General features: G+C 40.3%; 1 long non-coding RNA gene across 2 annotated transcripts in view; it reads right to left on the bottom strand.

Annotated features, from left to right (window-relative positions):
- The window catches only part of LOC132395364 (uncharacterized), a 37,004-nt gene extending 25,956 nt beyond the window's left edge, over positions 1-11,048 (bottom strand). For both annotated transcript variants that reach the window (XR_009512585.1, XR_009512584.1), the window contains exons 1-4: positions 8,701-11,048; positions 7,856-8,042; positions 3,580-3,696; positions 510-743 (exon numbers count right to left, since the gene is read on the bottom strand). This is a non-coding gene — a long non-coding RNA (uncharacterized LOC132395364). The remainder of the gene's footprint in view (positions 1-509; positions 744-3,579; positions 3,697-7,855; positions 8,043-8,700) is intronic.
- Between the last annotated feature and the right edge of the window lie 1,941 nt (positions 11,049-12,989).

Genomic DNA, 12,989 nt, shown 5'->3' with positions numbered 1-12,989 from the left:
AACACTTCAATCCCCCAGTATTTCTCCCATCCCTATTGATGATGCAAAGATCATCACCAGAGGCTGAACAATCTCCTCCCTCACTTTCCACAGTAGAGTGGGGTATATCTTTTCTGGTCTTGGTGACTTATCTAACTTAATACCTTTCAAAAGCTCCAGTATATCCTTTTTCTTAATGCCCATACTCTCAAGCATTTCAGTCCTCTGTAAGCCATGCCCACGATTGCCAAGGTCTTTTTCCCTGGCGAATACTGAAGCAAAGTATTGAATCAGAATGATCCAGAAATCTGAAACCCTTTCCCCGCACTCCTCCATCAGCTGCTTATTACATACAATATGCATACAATAAGACCGTGCAATTTACAAATAAGGTGAATGATGTTAATCTAATGTTGGTAGTGTTGCTTAATGGGAGAATGCTGGGTGTCTATAAATGCCTTACAAGTACATGCCAGAAACATTTGACATTTAACACTGAGCAGAGCTAGTATTTGTATCTGCCAACATACCTGTGACAATTCCCTCAGGCGAACAGATTAGAGATTAGCTTTATTTGTCACATGTCCATCAAAGCATTGAAACATACAGTGAAATGCATCGTTTGCATCGACGACTATCACAGTCGAGAACGTGCTGGAGGGGGCAGGCCCCATGTGTCTCCCATCAAGATTCCCGATTGTTTATTCTCACACCTCAGTACATGAGTAAAAGAGAACGAAATGTCTTTTACTCCAGATCCAGTGCTGCAGAAAAAACAGCAAGCATAAAGAACATTTAAAAAAGTTTAGAAAGCGCAATAAATATAAATTTAAAAACAGTCCTATAAAGCACAATGTACAAGTGACTTTTTGAGTGTGGCCGTAGAAACATAAGATTAGCTTATATGCACTGATTGACTGATTATATAGACTGATTGAATGTATATAAAGTGACACTAGGTGCAGGATTAGCTGTACATATGGTGACTCTGACAAGAAATGGTAAATGACAAAGTGACTCTTGGCAAAAGTCTAGGCAACAGCAGGACATATGAAAACAGAGTAGGTTGGTGACTGTGTCAGTGTAGGTATGAGGTGCAGAGTGGAGGCATACAGTGACAGTGTGTGTGGGGGGATGAAGGAGGGACAGAGACTGTGGAGAGGAGTAGTTCATGTAGATTTAGTGGAGTTGAGGCTCATGGGATGACTGGACTTGCTCCCGGCACCGGCATGGCATGCCCACAAAAGTGACACCATACTTTTTACATCTGCGTTCACAGATAAATTACGGACGTGGATAGCAATAGTAAGGCCAGTATTTGTTCAAAGTAAAGATCAGTACAACGGATGCTTCCCTGGCTGCTCACTACACTTTGCATCAGAGGTGACTCTGAAGCTGAGTGGCCTGACGTTACCCATCTCATTGCCAGTGACACATCAACTGACGTGCCTGATGGGTCATGCTTCCAAGTACCAGACATTTTTAGGGCCTAAGTAGCAGGCCGACATTAATTAATTAATTAAGACGGGACTTGATTGAGGTATATAAAATTATGAAGGGTTTTTTTTCCAGAATCAGGTTTATTAATACTGACATACTTTGTGGGTTTTTTTTGTTTATGGCAGCAGTACAGTGCAAGGCATAAAAAATACTATAAATTTCAACGGGAATAAATAAAACTAGTGTGGAAGAGAAATAGTGAGGTAATGTTCATGGACTGTGATGGTGAGGGTAAGAGGCAGTTCCTAAATCGCTGAGTGTTGATCTTTAGGCTCCTGAACCTCAGAAGGGGCAAGGTCCAGATGTTGAGGGTTCCTAATGGTGGATGCAACCTTCTTGAGAGACTGCCTTTGGAAGAGGTTCGTGACGGTGGGGATATTACTAGAGTAAACAATGGGAAACTTTTTGTACTTTTTGGGATTGATTTCCATCTCAAGTCAAGGCAGGTTGGCCTGAAAACTCACAGGATTATGTGGGAAGGGATTTCTTTCAGATGAGGCCTCAAGGCCCTCAGGATAGACGCTGACTGACCCTCAGATGAACACTAAGGAAAGACTGCACAGCTCAATTCAAAGTTTTTGGATGAGCTTAAGATTATGAATTATATAAAATGGAAGATCAGGGTGGCCATTGGAATAGCCAGGTACCGGTATGTTGCAAAATTGCAACTGACGGTCTCAGCAACAGATGAGACAGAAAAGGAGGTAGATGTTTTTATGAATAGCTCAGGGACAAAGCTTTTCACTGAACTTTATGAATACAATCAGTGATTTTAAAAGTGTGGGACTTACTACAATCTATCACAAAGACAATGTACAATCATATTGGAATTAAAAAAGCAGAGATTACGTTCCACCAGTCGGTTTTATCTTTAATGTGCTTTCTAGCAATTTTTATGAGCCTTGACTGGACCAAAAACTGCAAAATTTGCATTAATTTTGAATTTGCAGCTGTATCCTATTAAAATTGCCAGTGCCCCATTGCCTGGACTCATTGTGACTTCCGAGTCAACATTCCCACCTTTGGCAGGCTGGTTTCAATCTGAGCACTGTGATTGAAATTAGAATCAGACTCAACCGATGATCACCTCCTGCTCAATGAAGATCACAGCACATGTGCTGGCCTGATAGTTTGATGCTTTCCAGCACCTGGTCAGAGCAGTACACAGAATGAGATACCACATTCTGTCTTGGGTCAGTTGGAGTTGAACTCATTGCAGTTTCCTAATGCAAACAGCAGCAAATTTAATCATTTGAAACAATCAATAGAAAGAATGCATTACATTTTTCTTTCATTTGTCACTGTTCCCCCAAAAAACAATTGTTAATATTATTAGCATCGAAGGATTATCTTTGCATTATCAGTGAGCAATTCAAATTTTAGAAACCAACTTTGATCACTAATCTGTTCTTAGCAATGAGTTAATTGTGATGTTCCATCACTTATTTCTTGTAAATAAATGGTAATAAAATAAAATTGATATTTGAAATGTCAATAGGTTTTCCAGCGTTCTTAATTAAGTGTCAATAAAGTCAGTGGGAAGTTATCTTTAATATCTCTCACTGAAGATCAGGTTGAAGTCGGGTACGAGTATGTTGCAAAATTGCAGCTGAGTGTCTCAGCAACAGAGGAGACAGAAAAGGAGATAAATGTTTTTAAGGATATCTCAGGGGGAAAATCACTAAATATTTTATAACCACAGTAAGTAAAAGGCTTGTGATTTTAAATCCTGATTTTAAGTCCTGACGAAGGGTCTCGGCCTGAAACGTCGACAGTGTTTCTCCTTATAGATGCTGCCTGACCTGCTGTGTTCCACCAGCATTTTGTGTGTGTTGTTTGAATTTCCAGCATCTGCAGATTTCCTTGTGATTTTAAATGTGTAGGGCTTACTACAATCTACCAAAAAATGATTTGAATTGAATCTGAAACATAATTTCTGGATTTGAATGTTCTATGAATTATAAAAGTTGACACTTTTCTATATTTTAAGAACAATGCAATGGAGCATGTTATATAGGTAAAGAAAAACATGACCACATGTATATGTTATTACCAAGAGTCCTACAGTCCTCTAAAGTCGTATACTCTTTCATTTCTAACCTTTTGTGAACCACTGATTTCTCTTGTTTCATTTAGCCACCATTCCTTTATCTTCCAGGAAGTGTATTCCCAAAATCTTCCACCTTTCACTCTACCTTCAAGAGGCACCTTTTGGACCTGTTCTCAATATAGAAAGATGCAACTTTTAGTTTAATAATGCTCCTGTGAATTGACTTGAGACATTTTACTATGTTAAAGGCAGAATGATGAATCTTTGTAAAGAACAGTGTAGTTAACACCAGAGAGATAAGGCAGACTTATCAAAATGAGGTAGGAAAATGAATTTTCTCTGACGGTCAGGTGTAATAAATGGTTGAAAGTTGGTAACCTGTAAATGTCACAGAGTCACATTTCTAAGGTAAGTGGATGGAGAGATGAAGAGAGGACAGTGAAATTATATTTCAGGTGATGCACCTACAATAATGAGCAAATAAAAGAATGTAATGTCAAGGATTTGTGGCTGACTTAAACTTGGCCACTGACTGAAACGCTCCAAAGAGCTTCACTTTCCCTTAAATTGACAAAATTAGGCAAAATTGAATGTTTAGCTCTCAGTGCATCCCTTCGCATTATTACCAGTCCACGTTATTATGACATTAGTATCATTTATTTATTCCACACAAAAGTTTTGTCACTGCTGAGATGGCATCCAATTCATGTCAAAGTATTCCATCTTTTTGGAATCACTGCTAACCTAAAGTCAAATTATAGTAAGTTGTTCCTGGTACTTTTCAGAAGTTATGTTCACGTGCTTGAACCCACTTAGACAACTGTTCCACTAAAAGTTTAGGGCTGCACTATGCTGAACTTTGTGCAGAAGCTGAGAGCTTTGCCTCGAATTCCAGACTGACCATGGGCAGTGCCACATCAAGCGGTAATTTGAACAGAGCGCCATAGATATACAACTGAGTAAATCTATCGGAAAGATTTCACAGAGTTACATATGCTCTCTGCTGAATAAAACACACAGAATACCACTTGGATTTTCTCCCATATATGGTGACAATGTAGACATCAAGGTCAAATGCTTGAGAGTGCTACTGAGCCTAAACAGTTAAAGAATTAAGGCCAGTCTCTTTGTTGCTTGCATAGACCTGGTGAGCAAGGTTCCATCACTTTCACATGCTGAATAAGTGAAATTCATTTTCTTCCCCCAGATTTTTGTGCTTGTGTTTTATATATGTTTTGAGGGGGGCCACGAATGTAAGGAAGAATGCTGAAACTCTGATATCCTGTGTTTGTTCAATGATGCTACGTTTTTATAACCCTCCTGAGACCAGAGGGATGTTATGAGGTTGCTGCTGGAAGTGCAGTCATAAACACTTGTTACTACACGTTTATCCTGCCCACTACTATGTTTCTCATTAAATAGTTCCTTTTGACCTCTTGTTTACCCCCTACGCTTTTTTTCACTAAAAAGTTGGTTATTTTAATGTTAAAGGCGTCTTGAGTTATTTCTTTCCTCCTGCTCCCTAGTTTAACTTCAAGCAATCTACACACTAGTGCTGAATGAACAAACTTAATAAAAAAAGGCGCAATACCAATGCACTGTGGCTGTTGGGCCTGCCGGTATATTTTATCATCTATTGGCACAGACAGAGACAATTAAGAAAGTCACTACCAGCATTTCAAAGCCTCAACCTGCCAATACTACCTTAGCAACATCTGCCATAAAAGTGCTTTTGCAGTTGAATTCAAGTTGAATTCAAACCCCATTTACTTTTAATATTGTCCCTGACAAGGCAGTTGTAACTTCACCAAGGTATCTTGACATTAATGTGATCTCCTCTCAGCTTTAGCCCAATATTGCAAAAAGACCTAGAGATACTTCCTGGCAGAATCTCCCTGTTATTTTTAATGCCAGTACAATAGACGTCAGGTTCAGATTCATTTCATTTATCACATATACATATGTTGAAACATATTGAAGTTAACAGTTAGTGAACCTAAAGATGTATTGGGGGCAGCCCCCAAATGGTGCCACAGTTCTGCAGCCAGCATAACATGCCCACAATGTTTGGCAGAACAACACAGAACGTGATGAGACAGTACTCTACAAGCAAAAAAGCAACAACAGCAAAACAAGGCTTGTTCCTTCCTCCAACCTCAGGACAGAGTGTCTCCGGCCTTCAGAGGACTTGCGGTTTTGCAGACATCGGGCTTCAACTTCCCTAGTGGAACAGCACCGATCAAACCTTGCCCAAGAACCAGGACTCCTGCACTTCCCTCCAGCAGCAGCGACCGAGAGGGAGAGGAATAAGCAGGCAGATGGTGCCGAACACCCGCTCGCCTTCAGCTCTCGATCTTTCTGATTTCAATCTTGCTTGTCATTCTAATCAGACAGTTGGTCAAGAATCAGTGCCGATCATGGGTTCACACACTCCATTTCCAACCTCGCTCTCAACCACGCTGAGTTCCCTCAGAGACAGCAAAAATGCCGGATCATTCAGTCACCCCAAAAACATAATCAAAATGTAAATTACAGACTCCATTCACACAGAGATTAATAGAAATATATTTTTAAAAAGGAGAAGAGGTAGTTTTGTGAACTATCTGAAGAACGTCATGTCGGTCCCTAGCGCCACCTTGCCAGATATTAACCCCGGGCCTCACGAATGACGACAAATGAGGACCCTGGATGAAAATCCAGAACCCCAGGACTCGACTCCAGCTCGACTCTGGTTAGATTAACAGAAGTTAAGGGAAATAATGATCCTATTTGCATCACATATAGAAAGAAAATGGGAAGAAATTTCCAAGGGTTGGGGTATCAAGCAGCAGTGGACATTGGATTAAGGTGAGTGGGGAGAGGTTTAATAGGAATCTGAGGATTTTTTTTTCACCCACAGAGTGGTCAGTAAATGGAATGAATTGCCAGAGGAAGTGGTTGAGAGAGGTACATTAACAATCAGATTCAGTATCAGAATCAGGTTTATTATCACTGACACCTGTCATGAAATTTGTTGTTTTAGGACAACAGTACAGTGCAATGCATAAAAAATTACTTTAAGTTACAATAAGAAATATTTAAATAATAAAAAAGTGCAGAAAGGAGCAAAATAGTGAGGTAGTGTATGGGTGTTCATGGATGATTCAGAGGTCTGAAGCTGTTCCTGTAACATTGACTGGGTGTCTTCAGGCTCTTTTACCTCCTCGCTAGTGGTAATAATGAAAAAAGTACGTGCCTGGAAGTTGAGGTTTCTAAATGACAGATTCTTCCATCTCGAGGTACTGCCTTTTGACAGTGCCCTCAGTGGTGAGGAGGTTAGTCTGCACGATGAAACTGGCTCTGTCTTCAAGCCGCTGCAGGTTTTTTTCCGATTCTGTGCATTGGAGTGCCCATACCAGGCAGTAATTCAACCATTCAGAATGCCCCCCATGGTACATCTGTAGAAATTTGCCAGAGTCTTTAGAAACATAACAAATCCCCTCAAACTCCTTATGAAATACAGCTGTGGACATGCCATCATCTGGATTTCATCATTGCGATGGGCCCAGGGAAGACTATTTCAGATGTTGACGTCCGGGAACTTCAAGCTGCTCACCCTTTCCACTGACCGATCCTTCAATGAGGACTGATATGTGTCCGTCTTGCTTCCCCCTTCCTGAAGTCCCCAACCATTTCCTTGGTCTTACTGATAATGAGTACAATGGTGTTGCTACGGTGCCACTCAAATAATTGACCTATCTCGCTCCTGTACACCTCCCCGAGACCAACTGAGATTCTGACAACAACAGCTGTATAATTGGTGAATTTATAGATGAAGCTTGAACTGCACCTAACCTCACAGTTATGGGTGCAGAGAGAGAGTAGAGCAGTGGGCTAAGCACACATCCTTAAGGTGCACCCATGTTATCATCAGCAAGGAGGAGGTGTTACATGGACAGAGGGCTCCCAGTGATGAAGCAAAGGAGAGGGAGGTACAAAGATCCAGGTTTTGAAGTCAAAGGTTAGTGTTCAAAGGTTCATTTATTACCAAAGTATACAACTCTGAAATTCTTCTTCTCCAGATAGCCATGAAGCCAAGAAAGAAAAGAGCAGCAGCACAAACATCAATCCCCAAATCCCTCCTCCCCACACAAAAAAATGAGAAAGATCGGGTGAAAAACATAGAATATTAAAAATGATAAGACTGGGAAAAAAAGTCTATAGTCCCAAGTCCATGTCCAAAACGCAGAAAACCTGGCTAACATTCTCCGGGCATAGCGGCAGAATCTCCCCTCTCAAGTTACAGAGCAATCCCCAGTGATCAAAAGGCAGACAGCTGGCACTCACCTTGCGCATTTGCCTCGCTGTTTCTTCAATTAGTGAATAATAGAGGTTTTAATCAGTGAAATGGAGTGAGCATCAGCTCGCGCCCTGTCCCACAGCTGTGTTCACCGCCTCTGCCTCCCGGGATCCTCTCGGAGACTGCAGAGCGCTGGATCACCCTAACGATCTCCAAACTGCAAATCACAGGCTCCTACAGTTTCCAGAATCGCATTCAAGATGAAAAACAAACATAAAAGACATAAAAAAGTGAAATGTATGGTTTGATGGTGTTGAATGTTGAGCTATAATCAATAACTAGTAGTCTGACATAGGAATTGCTGTTATCCAGGTGGTCTAACATGTTTGTAAGTACTTGAGCAGATATACAGACAGGAAAAATTTAGAGGGATATAAGGAAATAGGGCTACCTTTGTCTGCATGAACCAATTGGTCCAAAGGACTTGTTTCTCTGGTGTATAACATTTATATTGCAGCTTACATTAGTTTAGGAAATTCCCAAATGTTTTGCAGCCAACAAAATTTTGCTGAGGTAAAAATCAAATGGAAGGCCGTGTGAGAGGGAATGGCTAGATTGGTCTTGGAGTACTTTAAAAGGCCAGCACACATCATGGGCTTAAGGGCCTGTACTGTGCTGTGCTGTTCTATGTTCTAAGACATCAACTCTTCTTGTTAAATCATCACCTTGGGATCAAGAATAACTGACTTCCACTTAAGATTTGAGGGTTATGAGGTTGGTGACAGGCCAGTATGGGTATCATATTGCCCTTCACAGATGGGAGGGCAGGTGGTGAATGATGTGGTAGGCAGGTGGGTATCTCGTGAGGAGGTCTGCTCCTTTCGTCACTCACTCAGGGCCTTTGTGTGCTTCTCAGGCATGTTCTCAACTTCATCCCAAATGTTTCACGTCCACTCAGGTCATCATGGCCCAGAGATTCCCGAGAATCAGGAATGATGTTGCATTTCTTCCCAGAAACTGGAACAGGTCCTCGAATCTTTTCCTCTTCCACCTCAGAATCCTTTCCCATGACAAAGCTCAGAAGTCTGGCACTGACTGGGCAGCATCAGTGTAACTCCTGACTCAGTACCAGAGGTGTTGGTTGAAAGAAGGCACTGATACCAGTTCATACTTCCTTCCATTGACCTGAGATGCCTAGGGAATGTAGAATCCAATTTGACAAACAATAATTATAAGAGAATCTATGTTTAATGTTGTATTGAGAAGTCAATATTAACTCAGAAACCAAAATAACTCCCCTGCTCTTCATGCAGCTTTTTACAGCACCCTGGTGGAAACAGCCCAGCCCATTAGAGGCAAAACCCTTCCAAACATTGACACATCTATAAGGAGCTACATCTACAAAGCTACAAAATAACATCAAGGGCCCCTGCCATCCAGGCCATGCTCTCTTTTCACAGCTAGCATCAGGAAAGAGAACCCCTCGTCGCACTCCACCAAATTCAGGAACAGTTATTGCCCTTCAGTCATCAGGCTTCTGAACCAGTGCAGATAACTTCACTCACCTTAACTTTGAACTGATTCCACAACATATGGACTCGCTTTCACAGACTCTACAACTCAAATTCTCAGTTTTTTTTTGTTGTTTCTGCGCATTGGTTGTTTGACAGTCTTTGTTTTGAGTGTAGTTTTTCACTGATTCTATTGTTACTGCTTTGCACTTTGGACTTTGGTGTTAGTGTATTCTGATAGTCAGCCTGGATGATGTGTTCAAGTTGCTGGTGTGGGGCTAGACCCACCACTGAATGACTGAGCTAAGGCTTAAAACGCAGAAGATATTAGTTGGTTTAACCCCACAAGAGAGCCAAAGACCAAAAGCACACATCGTGAAGAGAATAAAGCCCACTAATTCCTACTTCCTTACAGCATGAGTAAGCAAAGAACCTGTGGCTAGTTGCAAAGAAAAGTTGAATCACAACCTGATACCAGAGAGGAACCAATAAGCGAGGAAGTAACTGCAGGATATAGCCTGTGTGCTATTAATGAGTTCTAGACTCTTTCTACAAATCGGTCAGTCATACATTAATGGAGAAAACATGACAACTCACATCTGTATTAATCATAAATCAGAAGCAGATACACAACGGTTTAAAAAGCTTAATGAAGACATTGAACTTCCATGATACCTTATGCGACAAGAAATTTTGAGCTGGAAAATTTTTGATTCCCTGTTTCCAGTGAGACAGAATACAAACTCAAGAAGAACCAACCACTTTTTATTTTAATGTGATCATACAAAGATAGATCCAGCCTACACAGCCAATAGCTCCATTAGATTGAATATCTGTATAAACAACACATAATGCATAATTGCATAATTACATACACACACACACACAAACACACACACACAAATGTTGGAGGAACTCAACAAGTCAGGCAGCATCTATGGAGAGAAATAAACAGTTGATATTTTGGGCTGAAACTTAAATCACACTGGAAAAGAAAGTGGAAGAAGACAGAATTAATACATAATCCATTTGGCTATATGGGGTTGCCAATGCAACACTATTCATTTTGCACAATTGCCCACATGTATTACTTTCACAAGATGCTTATTTATACTTTGAATTTGGGTGCAGGCGTTCACCTACACAGTAATGTAAATTTAACTAGAATTTTTTAAATGAATGGATATTTAAGAGAGGACAAGAATGTTGCATATAAATATGTACGAGGTATCACGCACCTATTATATTTTTCGTAATCCAGATATAAATAAATCATAAGGAAATCATGCTAACGTCTTTACTTTCTTAGGAGATTCAGAAGGTTTAGCTTGTCACTAAACACTCTCCTTTCTACAGATCTACTGTTGAAAGTATTCTGACAGATTGCATCATGGTCTGGTATGGCTGCAAAGAGTAGGAGACTCTGTCCAGTACATCACATGAACATCCCTTCCCACCACTGGTGTATCTACAGGAGGTGCTGCATCAAGAAGGCAACATTCAGCATCAACCGTCCCCACCATCTGGGCCATGACATTTTGCATCCACCATCGGGAAGGAATACAGAAGCCTGAAGACTGAAGCCAGGTGAAAGATAGATCATTCCCTTCAGTCGTTTGATTCCTGAACCAATTGACAAATCTGTAATCACTGAAAGAGTTTAACAATGCTGTAACCACTTTGCTCTGAAACTGACATTTTTTGTTCTAAAATTTTTTTTCTCATAAAAAATGTGCATAATGTAAGTTCAGTTTATACTTTTCTTGTGAATGCTGCTTATGTGATGCTATGTGCCTGTAACGCTGTTGCAAGTACATTTTTGCTTGCTCCTGTGTATACTTATTCTCGTGCAGACAACATTAAAATCAACTCATGTTTTAATTACTTTATCAAACTCTTTCCTTCCTGTAAACTATGTGGTAAATAATGCAGATACTATAAATATCAGTCAAATATGGATTTTATCACCTACATAGATGGAATAAGTACATTAGAGGGACATAATCTTCATTTTGTGGTATACCAAGAAGGGCTAGCCAATTGTTTTGGATCATAACACTGCCAGTTATGCTGTGAAAGCCCAGGGTGTGAGTGAAGTAATTTTTCTTTTCTCCCTTAACTTCAATACAAACCTTTGATAAGCTTAATGTCACACTTTCCATTTGCTTGCACATTCCATTTATTTGACACACCACAATCATAAGAAAGGTTATGAATTTTCCTAAACTAAGCAGCGCATTGTGTTTAAGAGATTCATTAATAACAATTGCCACCACATAGCCACTTTAAGGATTGGTTCCAAAACTCAGACAGATGCCCTTATTAATCTGAATGTAGCCACATATTCTCATAGAAATGAGCAGGATCTTTGCTATTCACATCTCTTATCTGGGTCATTTATTGAGCTTGGCGAAATGAAGTCCAGTCCAACAGTTGATTCAACATAGCCACTAAATTATAAAGATCATGGTTGCCCCAGTTACAGGAATGAAGATGCGGAGGCTTTGGAGAAGGTGCAGGAGGAGTTCACCCGGATTCTGCCTGAATTAGAGAGTATTTGCGGCAGGGAGAGGCTGGACAAACTTGGACTGTTTTTCCTGGAGCAAGAGGCTGAAAGAAGACCAAATAGCAGTTTATAAAATTATGAAAGACATAGATAGATGGCCAGAATGTTTTTCCCAGTGCAGATCTGTTAAATACTACAGGACATGCAATTAGTGAGAGGGGGAAATCTTAAAGGAAATGTGAGGATCAGGGTTTTTATACAGAAATTTCTACACCACTTGTGTTGGAGGTGGAAGCACTTATGACAATGTATTTAAGAGGCTTTTCAATAGGCTCAGGAATGGGAAAAAATGAATTTGTGTGCAGGCAGATAGGTTTAGTTCAGTTTAGTTTAGTTTGGTTTAGCATCACAATCAGCACAGACATTGTGGGCTGAAGGGCTTTTTCCGATTCTGTGTTCTATGTTCTGTCTCTCCTGGTTTGCAGTGCAGTGCTTGCTAATCTTGAGTTCACGTTTCAGTCCTACAATTGTAATGAAACTTTATGACAACATTTTCCTTTGTGTTACTTCAACTACTGCTCACAGAAACACACAATTGTGTCAGACAAGAGGAGGCCGGCTGGCCCATCATACACATGTTGGCTAGTTGTGTGATCACCTTGCCACCTCACCAGCCTCACTACTTTATTGGCCTGCAGACTCCTCCATCAAATACCCTTTTTAACATCAATGTATCGAAAAGGATTGGAAGGCATTAGAAATGGTCCAGATAAGATTTATGAGCATGGTTCCTGAGATGAGGGAAAAGCAAGGACTGCTTTCTTTTTCTTTGACTCACAAGAGATGTAATAGTATATAAAATGGTAGGACTGGAGATAGTATCTGGTTAGTGGCTTTTCCCTTCAGTAAAGGAAATTTTCAAAAGTAAATTTTCAAAGTTCAAAGTAAATTTATTACAAAAGTACATATATGTCACCCATATACAACCCCCAGATTCATTTTCTTGTGGGCATTCACTACAAATCCATAATAGAATAATAACCATAATGGAATCAATGAAAGACCATACCAACTTGAGTGTTCAACCAACGTGCAAAAGACAACAAACTGTACAAATATCAGAATCAGAATCAGAATCAGACTTTAATCGCCAAGTACCTGTAC

The sequence above is a fragment of the Hypanus sabinus genome, chromosome 6 (genome assembly GCF_030144855.1).
Source record: "Hypanus sabinus isolate sHypSab1 chromosome 6, sHypSab1.hap1, whole genome shotgun sequence".
NCBI classification, from domain to species: domain Eukaryota; kingdom Metazoa; phylum Chordata; class Chondrichthyes; order Myliobatiformes; family Dasyatidae; genus Hypanus; species Hypanus sabinus.
Note: the sequence above shows the minus strand (reverse complement) of the source record. Positions and strands in the feature narration are given on the sequence as shown.